The sequence below is a fragment of the Eurosta solidaginis genome, chromosome X, assembly GCF_040869045.1.
Source record: "Eurosta solidaginis isolate ZX-2024a chromosome X, ASM4086904v1, whole genome shotgun sequence".
Lineage (NCBI taxonomy): Eukaryota > Metazoa > Arthropoda > Insecta > Diptera > Tephritidae > Eurosta > Eurosta solidaginis.
Genome location: NC_090324.1, coordinates 44,871,203 through 44,882,801, shown reverse-complemented (window position 1 = coordinate 44,882,801; position 11,599 = coordinate 44,871,203). Strand labels below are relative to the sequence as shown.

At 40.7% G+C, this 11,599-nt stretch overlaps 1 pseudogene; it reads left to right on the top strand.

The window, feature by feature from the left end:
• Nucleotides 1-11,599, top strand: part of LOC137234884 (Golgi-specific brefeldin A-resistance guanine nucleotide exchange factor 1-like) — a 39,711-nt pseudogene that overhangs the window by 8,450 nt on the left and 19,662 nt on the right.

Genomic DNA, 11,599 nt, shown 5'->3' with positions numbered 1-11,599 from the left:
TAAATATTCTTCGGTACTCGCCATCGCCAACGCGTAGGGGTCCATAAGTCTTTCGGATAACTTTTCTCTCGAACACTCCCAGAGCCGTTTCATCTGATTTTTTCATGGTCCATGCTTCTGCACCTTATAGCAGGACGGGAACGATAAGTGACTTGTACAGTAAAATTTTCGTTTGCATAGAGAGGACTTTAATTTTCAGTTACCTACCTAGTCCAAAGTAGCATTTATTGGTAAGAGTGATTCTTCGCTGGATTTCAGAGCTGATGTTTTTGCTAGTGTTGATGCTGGTTCCCAAATAAACGAAGTCTTTTAATACGCCATTACGGGATATTTAGTTAGTGTGAAAATTGTTGCCTGCTCGCAACGCAAAAGCGTTGGCGGTGTGACGGTACAACTCTGCTAAACCAGCTGATCGTGACAATTTATTTTCGCAACTTCACACATTTTTTGCGAAGAAAATTGAAATGAACGAAATAATTGCTTATGAATTTTTATTATGATTGATAGCACGTTTTTGAAAATCAACTAATACACGGGGTAGCGATTTATGTTCTTTGCATGCACTATAAATGTTGAAACTTGTCTGGGGCAGGAGTAACTCTATTAAGGCTTTACCATTTACTTAGGCAACAATTTATTTCAGAAAAGAAAACGCTATTAAACAACCAACAGTGCACGTATTCTGTCGAAAGAATCCTGTGAACATGTATGTAGTACTCCTATATCGCTACTACAGGCTAGGTACACTCACAAACATCAGAGTGCCGATATATTGTTGTTTAAATGTTTTTGTTTTTGTATTCAATTATCGGATATACCTAAATTTTATTTTTTTCTTGTCACACTTATGCTGCTACAATCACAAACATTTTGTAGGCTGTCTTGTTTTGATTTCGAATTCAATACACATTGCGAGCATTTTCTATTAGCAATAGTAGGAGTATTACTGTATGTCTGTAAGTAGTAATTGTTATTGGGAAATAACAGCCCGCCTGTGTGCGAAAATCATATAAAAGGACGAGAAATTCTCAAGTAAAATGACTAGCTAGGAGATAAACATACAAGACGGTGGGCTATATTACCACAGATCAATGGCCTACTAGCACCTTTTTAATTTTTCAAGGAGTAGGCACAGTCTTCCGTCATTTTCGGGAGCCCTAGATAAACCGAGTGTACTACAGCATTAAGGAAGTATGTTACAATTAGTTCAGAGCAACGAAAAAATGGCACAAAATGGCATAGTAAAGAGAAGAAAACAAATTTGTGAAAACTTTTTTTATATAAATGGATTAAAAGCCACTGGTATATTCGTCCTCGCAACTTGATAAATTTTGATTTTTCAGATAAGAGGATTTTCACTGTTTTCCCCCGTTTTAACAGTTAGAAGATTGATGCTTACATGTATAGCAAGCACAGTTGTCCTGAAAGAATTGCTAAGATCGATCGTATGCATAATCTATATCCCATTGAACCGATTGTTCAGGTTAGAGACTTTTCATCAATTATTCCGCATTTGAAAAACTAAAAGAATCATGTTTTTGTTTTTATCGGCCTATTGATAAATGATTCAAGGTTCCATTCGAGCCCAAGGCTAGAACAATAATTTTTTCTAATGATAATTATTGTTATTATTTAATTTTTCTAAATTTGAAAAATTGTATTTTGTTTTTGAATAGTAAGTAGAAAATTTTTCAGACAACCTGTCATAGCTTCGCAGATATATCCATTTTGAAGGATGCTAAGCCTTCATCATCAGTACGCTTTAGGCATGCTGCGCTAACCATTTAGCTATACAGCGGTGGTTTGTTTGACTGGCAAATTTGCTACTTCTATTCCTTTTTACCAACTATATCTATTCAGTATTGCGCCATCTGGTGCAAATCACTGATAATGCTGGATTTTTGTTTATTATCAATTTCTTTGTTTGACATTCCCAAGTGCTCATGGTTTATTAACAATTATTTTTGTTTTTACCGGCCTATTGATAAATGATTCAAGGTTCGATTCGAGCTCAAGGCCAGAACAATAATTTTTTTCTAATGATAATTATTGTTATTTTTTTCTAAATTTGAAAAATTGTATTTTGTTTTTTGGAATAGTAAGTAGAAAATTTTTCAGACAACCTGTCATAGCTTCGCAGATATATCCATTTTGAAGGATGCTAAGCCTTCATCATCAGTACGCTTTAGGCATGCTGCGCTAACCATTTAGCTATACAGCGGTGGTTTGTTTGACTGGCAAATTTGCTACTTCTATTCCTTTTTACCAACTATATTTACTCAGTGTTGCGCCATTTGGTGCAAATCACTGATAATGCTGGATTTTTGTTTACTGTAAATTACTTTGTTTGACATTCTCAAGTGCTCATGGTTTATTAAAAATTGTTTTCGTTTTTATCGGCCTATTGATAAATGATTCAAGGTTCGATTCGAGCTCAAGGCCAGAACAATAATTTTTTTCTAATTATAATTATTGTTATTTTTAATTTTTCTCAATTTGAAAAATTGTATTTTGTTTTTGGAATAGTAAGTAGAAAATTTTTCAGACAACCTGCCATAGCTGCGCAGATAGATCCATTTCGAAGGGTGCTAAGCCATCATCATCATTACGCTTTAGGCATGCTGCGCTAACCATTTGGCTATACAGCGGTGGTTTGTTTGACTGGCAAATTTGCTACTTCTATTCCTTTTTACCAACTATATTTATTCAGTGTTGCCACACATACAACCACCCCCACATATACGTGCATGGGTGTTGACAAACGCGTGCATGTGTATGAAACGCATGCATGTGCATGAATGCACACAAATGCGGCGTAAGTGTGGTTGGCTGGAAATATTATTAAAACGTTAGGGAGGGGCGCCGTCAATCAGGTAAGAGCTAGGCATTGGGCCTAAACATGCCGCCCCCCTTGCGGTACGCATCCTCACAGTCCGCCAAGGATCACCGAACGTGAAGAGGAGAAAAAAAAAAAAAAAACTTATAACTAATTATATCTAACTTAACCTAACGACGGCCAGTCCGCCGGCTTGGCGGCACGCAAGATGGTTTGCGTAGTGTGCGAGCTTGGTTGCTGATGCCTCGGTCATTCGGCACCTTTCCCGTCATGGTTAGAGGCCTGAGCCATGTTTGCCCCGAGCTAGGGATTGCGAAAAGAAGTAAGAAGATATATGTGTTGATATTTCTTGCCGTTTATTACAAATTCATTGGAAATCAACAAGCATAGAATTTTGCATGAAGAAAATTCAATAAAAAGTAATTTACTGTAATGATAAAAGATTGTAAACTCACACCTCCATTGTGAATTCATACAAGTGGCGAATGTTTGATAAAACGTTCACAATAGTAAACAGCTTCGGTCACCTGTTCAATCGTTGTTCGATTACTTAAATCATTAGCTCAACAGTGGTTTTCAAAAAATTTTGTAGACGACTGTAATATTGCTTTACTTACATATTTTAAGTGCCTGCATGGCTGGTTGCTCAAATTTAATCTACAAACTTGATTTCAGAAATAAATATTAATATGTAGTCTGATTTTTTGTCTACAAATTTAAAAGAAAAGCTAATTTGGAAACAAATGTGCAATTCATGGCACTTCAATTTAATAACGGCGAGCAAAAAACAAACCTTTCCTCCATTCTCTGGCCATCCGCAACAGCCGTCCTCCCTGTCAGCTGTTATTTGACAGGTAGGTATGGCAATGCGGGATAGAAACATTTTTCACTTGTACGAATTCACAATGCACACCTCTTGCAACTGTGTACAACAGAAATTCAATAAAAAATAACAGAGTATAAAAACGCATGTGTTTCGGTCGTTACCGAACATTTTGATGTTAGGCCTTGGTTGTGCCCGAGAGTACCCAAGCGAAGATGGTACTCTGAGCTAGCAAATGACCAAACGTGGTGGGCAGAATCCCTGGGAGTATTATCTCCGCATATACATCTGTGCCTAGGACGAGGCGGATCGGGGCGGATGAGTAGAACTGCGGATCCGCCAGACGAAGATGTGCGTACGGGGCTGCGATGGCACTGTCGATGCTGGTTGCGGGGTCATTCGCCGAAAATCGGATACGACAGCAGCATGGGTTGCAATCCTTTTGTTCTGTCCGTGTCTTCCTCGGACTGGTAGGGAGTAGGAGCTCCTGGGTGAGCTCATCCGCAATCACTGTGGTGGGGGAGCATCCATCGGTCAAGCCGCGAACGAGGTGTAGCCGCTCCCCTGCTTCTATTTTCACGACCGCGGTGGGGGTGATCGCTACCGTCGGTATCATGGTGGCGGTGGCAGCTGAATGCGGGGCTAGGAGCCCTGCCCGGAAGGCGGACACTGTGTAGAGCTGCAACGAGCTGTATCGGTGGCTGCGATCTTGTGTCTGATGAAGGGTGTGGTGTCGTTGTTGCAGCGAAGAGGCCTTGTCTCCGCTCTGCGATCGCGTGGTTGCTGTCTTCGTTGAGGGTCCTTGGTTTACCGGCGAAGAGACCGAGTCTCCGCTCGGCCGTCACGAATATGGCGCTGGACTGTCGATGTGTTGTGGTGGAGCCTCTTCCTTTCATGCTGCAAAAGCGGTCGAAACGATTTGGCTGCTGGTGTTGTGTTCGGGCGAAGAGACCGAGTCTCCGATCCGGTTCGGTGGATTCGGGCTGGACGAAGAGGCCCAGTCTCCGTTCCAGCGTCTTACGCATATAATGGTATGGAGTCGTCGATCCGCTCGCGTGGGGAATCCAGGTCCTCCTCAACTTGTACACTCCATGGCTTGGAGCGGGCTTCGAGGAGTAGCTGTTCTTCTTCACCAATCGAAGAGATGTGTAGCATGGTGTGATGTTTTCCGCCGCATTTTTTGCATCTTCCTTGGCTCGGGCACGCGTTAAAGCGGTGATCTAGTGCCAAGCAATTTCCGCAGTGGCTCCCACGGATCGCTGCGTAGAGCCGCTCCTCGGGTTTTTTGGACCGAAAAATAGGGCACAAGCGTATGGGGTGTCGTTTAAAACAGACTCGGCATTCCAGTTAATAACGTGTTGCGTTCTCGGCGGCATTCCGTTTCATAGCAACAAAATTTTTCTGAAAGGAATGCAATGGGTTTGTATAGGTCGGTTCCTTAACGAAGTGCAGGGGCGAGTGGTCCCTAATTGTATTATTGAGATTTGGGAAATTTTATTAGCGCGTGCGTAAGGGGAAAACCATCTGTGGCTGCATAAAAAAAAAATATTCATATTTGACGCGCATTATGTGTACGGCCTCTTTCCCCGCACGTTGTGTGCCTGGGTCTTTAGTGCCTTATTTTGTTTATTTCGTGTCACCCGGTAGCGTTTTAGTTAGCCACGGCCATACTAGTGCTGCAGAAAAATTAGCATTTACGATTTTCGGTTCGCACATTCTGGTACCGAACCGGGTAGAGGGTGTATAGCGTGGGTTCTTTTGAGTCGCTGCTATTTGTATTGTTGGTGCTAAAAACCAACAACTTTCCTGCCCGCCGCAAAAAAAAAATGTTTGGACAACAAAATTGTATGCTATATAAAGACAAATAAAAAAAATGTTCGTTTTGGAAGAGGCGAGATATTTATAAAATGTATAATTTTTTATTTGTTTGTATTGCCCTTCGCTTATTTCTTCAACTTTTCCCCAAGTACGCTTGTAGTCCTGTTTTATTGATGGCCTTTAGCAAACGACACGGTTCCCGAAGGGTATTTGGCTCCGATACCGATTTGTCAGAAACGGATTTTTGGGTACCCGTTTGCCTCTTTTTATGCATCATTTATGTACATTTAAACTCGGCATTTATATGTAAATACGTTGGTATAGGTATATGGACAGTCAGTGTACGGACTTTGCCGCGTTGGTAGATTGACCGACCTTTTTGACCCATTTTTCATTTTCTACTACTGCTACGACTTCTGCCACCAAAACTTATACTGCGATCATTTTAAAGTGTTTAATTGCCGAGCCCACTCAACTAACATGAGGAGGTGATACTGACCACATCAGTCAGGTTTGAAAAATTTATGGACAACTTAAACAGGAAATAAATTTTTGATGAGATAAATATAGTAACTGAGCACGCGAATATTTTCTGCGCTATTTTTATCAGTTTTTTTGTTTTTTTTTTATGTTTTGGGAATTACTTGACCGAAAATAAAAAGTTTTACGTAAACGATAACATGCCGAAATCGGTTATTTTTTGGCAGTATTTTTGATACTTTAGAATATTGTTGTTGCAATTCGACGTTTCGTTAAAGTCTGTTTGTTTATTTCAGGAAATAATGAGTATCCTAAGACATAAGCTGTGTATCTAAAAATTTACATGGATTTTTGTCTTGTGTACATGTTTTTACAAGTGTTATTTCCCTGACATTCGCTTTATTTGTTTTACATTAAATGATGAATAATTCAAGATAATTCAATAACAAGTATTGTTTTGCACGGATATAAACTACTAATTTCTACTGCTATTTTCATTTCTCGTTTACCAACATTCCCTTTATAAAAAGTCCACGCACTGGTATATGTATACCACACAAAAAAAAACTGAACATTCATACGCACAAATGTACATTTCTCTAAATTTAAGCAAACGGTAAACGGATAGTTCGATTCATGGCGCCGTTTGCTTCATTCTTTTCGTTTTACGCGTAGTTGAGTACGGTGCTTGGATGATTGCAAACAAATAGTAAGTATAATTATTGCTCGGACAATAATATATATTCTTTTTAATAATTGATTAATTTTCTTTCTTTTCAGGTTACTGGCGAGGATGGTGGTGACGACATATTGGCATGAGCACCGGGTTTTGTTGGTTTTTTTTTTTTTTTTTGATTTTTTTTTCCTTTTTAGGTTACCGGCATTGCAAAGGGGTGCTTCAACTGCGGCGTCGGCCTAATATTTTAAGTAAATTTCAAATGATAAGATTGTTAGTCACGCATCGTCCGGGAAAGCGCAAACAAAAAAAATTGTGATAAGTGAAGCGTAAATGATCTGCAACAAGTGCGTCGATAGATTCACAAACTCCACACTTACAAATACCACAAGCAAAATCGGCACCATTGGCTCCAAACACTTGCAACACCCGCAGGAAATATACTCGATATGCAAGGCAAAATTACCCAAACTCCGACTACTACAGTGCAGGGTGGTATAACAGATGCTGAAGTAGTATGGAGCACATTATAAATGTAGGACACTGTGATGAGCATGTCGCTGTTGACAATCGGACACACGCTGCTCCAAAGCCCACTATTGCTGGCGGTACTTTATGTACTGTTGGTGACAGTGAAATGAAAGCCTTACCGACAAATGAAGGGGGTAGAAGCGAATATATACATGATTGATGGCTCAGAAGGCTCAGCATTATAGCTTCCCTATAGTTTGCCATGCATGCCGGAAATTTTCCGTTTCCTTGTATTGCTCTGCAATCCCTTAGATACCTAATAAGAATACAGATACCATGATTCATATGGGCTTAAGTTTACTCACTGTTGCCCTTAAGGTGGGTGCAGATAAAATTGGCGAATACGATACGCTGTTGAAGTTGGTCAAAGATGACTTGTGCAGGAATTTGTTTGCGTTACTCAACTCCGAACGCATAACAATTTTTGCAGCTGTGCTTTTTACTCTTTGAATCATTGCGTGATCACTTGAAATTCCAATTAGAAGCTTATCTCAAAAAAATATCTGATATTATTTCTAGCGATAGCGCGAGCTAGAATTGGACAATTTGCTTCAGCTTTGGGTAACAGGATTTGTTTCGAAACTGTATTTCAATTACAACTGCGATTTGTATTGTACCGACTTGGTTGAAGGTCTAGTAAGCTTACTCTTCAAATACACTCTCCTCCAAAGGCGGTCTATAGTACACACATAATCGCTTTGGACACTTTGACTTCGGTTATTGAGAGTATCGAAGATAATTGTGTTGCATCAAAAAATGTTGATAATGAAGTTTGTGGCAGTTCGGCCACAGGTGTAACTAGTTCTACGCGTCATTCTCGTCAGAACTCTGAGCTGGAGAGCACGATAGTCGATGGCGGCAATGATGATAATAAATCTGTTGTGGAAAACATATCCAAATTCATTAATAGCGTGTTTCATGTTTACGCCTAGGCGCTGGCGGTGGTGTAGCCAATGCAGGCCTTAGCGCGCGAGTATCTCCAAAATACAAAAGATAAAAAGCGTGTGCTCACACAAGGTACGGAACTGTTTATTCAACGACCGGATAAGGGGATACAATACTTGCAAAATCATGGTATATTGAGCTCGCAACTCGATCCCATGCCTTGTTTTTGCGTGAGAATCCGGGGCTTGATAAAAAAATGATTGGTGAATATACATCGAAGAAAAAGATTGTTGATTCAAAGGTTTTGAAGAATTTTGTGGATTCATTTGGTTTTGCTGGTTTGAGAGTGGATCAGGTGCTGCGTTCGTACTTGGAGACGTTCCGTTTGTCGGGCGAAGCGCCGTTAATTTTCCTTGTACTAGAGCACTTTGCTGATCCTTGGCATAAACCAAACACTGAGACCTTTGCCAACACAGATGCAGCCTTCAGTTTGGCTTATGCCACCATTATGTTAAATATGGATCAATATAACTCGAATGCAAAATGCTTGCATGTGCCAATGACATCAGAGGACTTCTCCAAAAACTTACGTGGCCTAAATAGTGGCCATGATTTTGATCAGGAGAGGCTATCAATTATTTTTCAAACCATTAAAAACGAGGAAAAACATCATGCCAGATGAACAAACAGATATGGTACGTGAGAATTACTTGTGGAAGATGCTGTTGCGACGTGGGGTTGGCCCGGATGTGTAGGACTCAGCCTATGGTTTAGAAGTATCCAATATGCTCTGGGGTGCTTCATTAAGTGCCTTAAGCTTAATGTTCGACAAATGCTCAGATAATGGCTATCAACGTATACTGAATGGTATCACCAAATGCGGTGGCATGACTGCTCACTACAGTTTACAGGAAATTTCGATGCGCTCATATTCCCGCTTTACAAAAATACCACACTTTCGAATTTGTCACAGCCGGAGGCTCTTTCCTTACCAATTCCAAGGCACAAGCCACCATGCGCAGTTGTTCATGAGTAGGGGGACTGTTTGCGTGAAGGATGGAAACATGTTTTGAAACTATTCCTGCAACTCTTCCGTTTAAAATTATTGCCAAAGTCGTTGATTGAGGTGGAAGACTTTTGTGAGGAAAATGGAAAACGCTTTTGAAATTAGCGAAACCCATTCAAAAACCGGGGGCAGACTTATTTTCAAGTCTCTATTCATATCTTGCATCAGAGGGTCAAAGTGGGCCGACCTATGAAGAACACGAATTTGTCAAGATGGGGAAAAAAATGTATCAAAGAATGTCAATAGGATCAAATTATACAAGAGCTTATCGTTAGTATAATTTTTAGTCTAAAATATCGTCGGTGAAATTTCCAACCAACCCCTCTCGAGTGGAAAATGTTTGATATGTGGTTTGAGCTTTCATAGACGATATAAACGTATTTACATAAATGAATATGTGCGATGGAAACCCTCATATTTCCTTTTCAATAAAATTAGGTGCCATTTGCTTCGTTATAAAATATGTGACGCTTATGTGCATCCGCAATTCATTGCGCACGTTATAAAACCAATAAAAATTGATGAAATCATGGATCAGGAAGTACCGAATTTATCTGGTGGTGGAACGAGTTACACATCCATTCACATAACGCAACTATTAATCAATGAGCAAAAAGAGGGTGAGTTTAAATTTGAATTACTACTAATGTACATGCTCGCATAGGCCTATATGGATAATCATCTATGTTCGCATTTGTATACGTACACGCTGTACACCTTCCACCAGAGTTGCTTGAACTACATACCCTCAGCGCGTAGGTGATTAAAATCAGAATTTCCCCTTATACCACTACCAAGTGGGTTACTCTTTCTGACCAAATTAATTTTTTGATATGACTCCTCGTAATGTTCAAAAAAACTGAATAGAGAAAGTTTTCCAATCACACACGGTGGAATCATACTTGAACCTACTGTGGTTACTGTAGATGATCGAAAGTTTTTAATCATTTTCAATTCAGCTTTCTGAATCTTTTCTGGCTATCTTACTGATTGAATAATGAGTTTTATGCCAATTTCACAGAGGCGTAATGAAATAGTTCGCCAAGTTTTCTACATTAAAGCCCTAATCGAACTCAAACTTCGATGCAAAATACAAATTCTAAATTACCACATCATTGCTTTGTTGAATGCCCAATCGAGTGAAAAATCCGGTCGGTCTCCCTTGGTGCTTTTGAATTCAATCCAGCAGAGGACAATAAAGAAATGATACGAGAAGAAAACCCCACGAAAAAAAACTCAAATTCTAATATCTGCGTTTGCGGCAAAAGAAAACACCTCCTTCTCGAAAATAAGCACGTAGTTGGTTAGGTGCAACCTCCATAGGTAGTTGCACATTAAGAGTTTTTTTTGTTCAATTATCTAAAGATTTTGGGTAATGGGATAAATTTTCATAAATGCTGTTGGCCGAGTGCAGATGCATTATGTGTCAGATCATGGATCTGCGTTAGGGTTCTGGTGTCCTCGCTCTGGGGAGCGAGTGAATTTGGGGTTTAATTTTTGAAAATTCAAAAATAAGTGTTTTGGGGCAGATGGGGGATCTGCATTAGGATTGTTGGTTGGTCTCGTTCCGGGTGAACGGGAGCTGGGTTTTGAAATTTTGAAAACTTAAAAAGATTATGGGTCGAGTGCCTTTGTTTTCTGTGGCAGACCGAGGGTCTGCGTAAAAGCTTTTCTGGTATACTCGTTATGGAATAACGGGTGAGTGGGGTGGTTTTCAATATTTCGAAAGTAGGGAGGAACGCAGGGATTGTTAGGAGGAGCTCTTGGTCCTCTCGCAATCTATCTCCTCCGTGGGAAGAAGGATCAGTTTGACCAAAGGTCGTCGGACTTGACCCTTCTCGGTAAAGAAGTCGACCTCACGTACTCGGTTATCTTCGCCGGGGTGTACGTTGACGACTCTACCTAACCTCCATTCGTTGGGAGATAAGTTGTCCTCTTTAAGGACAGCGAGATCTCCCACTTGTATATTTTGTTTGGGGTGTTTCCACTTCACACGCTTTTGAAGTTCGCACAAATATTCGGTTTTCCACCGCCGGCAGAAGGCTTGATGGAGGGCCTTGAGCTTCTGCCATCTATTTAGCATGGAGGCAGGGCTTTCGTTTGCAGCCGGTTCTGGCGGCGCCAGAAGATGGCTGCCCGTGAGGAAATGTTCTGGGGTTAGTGGCTCCAGGTCCGTTGTGTCATTGGACGCCGGGCTGAGAGGCCGTGAATTTAGGCATGTCTCGATCTGGCACAAAAGTGTTTGGAACTTCTCCATAGTATACTTATGGGGAGACGCCCACTCTCACTGCCGCTTTCCACAGGCCGCCCATGTGTGGAGCGGCGGCGGGGATAAAATGCCAGCTCAATGCTTGATGGCTATACTTTGAGACTGTTTTGTCTCGGCTTTCGGCCAGAAAGGCTTTAAAATCGGATCGTAAAGATCTTGAAGCTCCGATAAAGTTCGTACCATTGTCGGAGTAGATGTTTTTCGGACATCCCCTT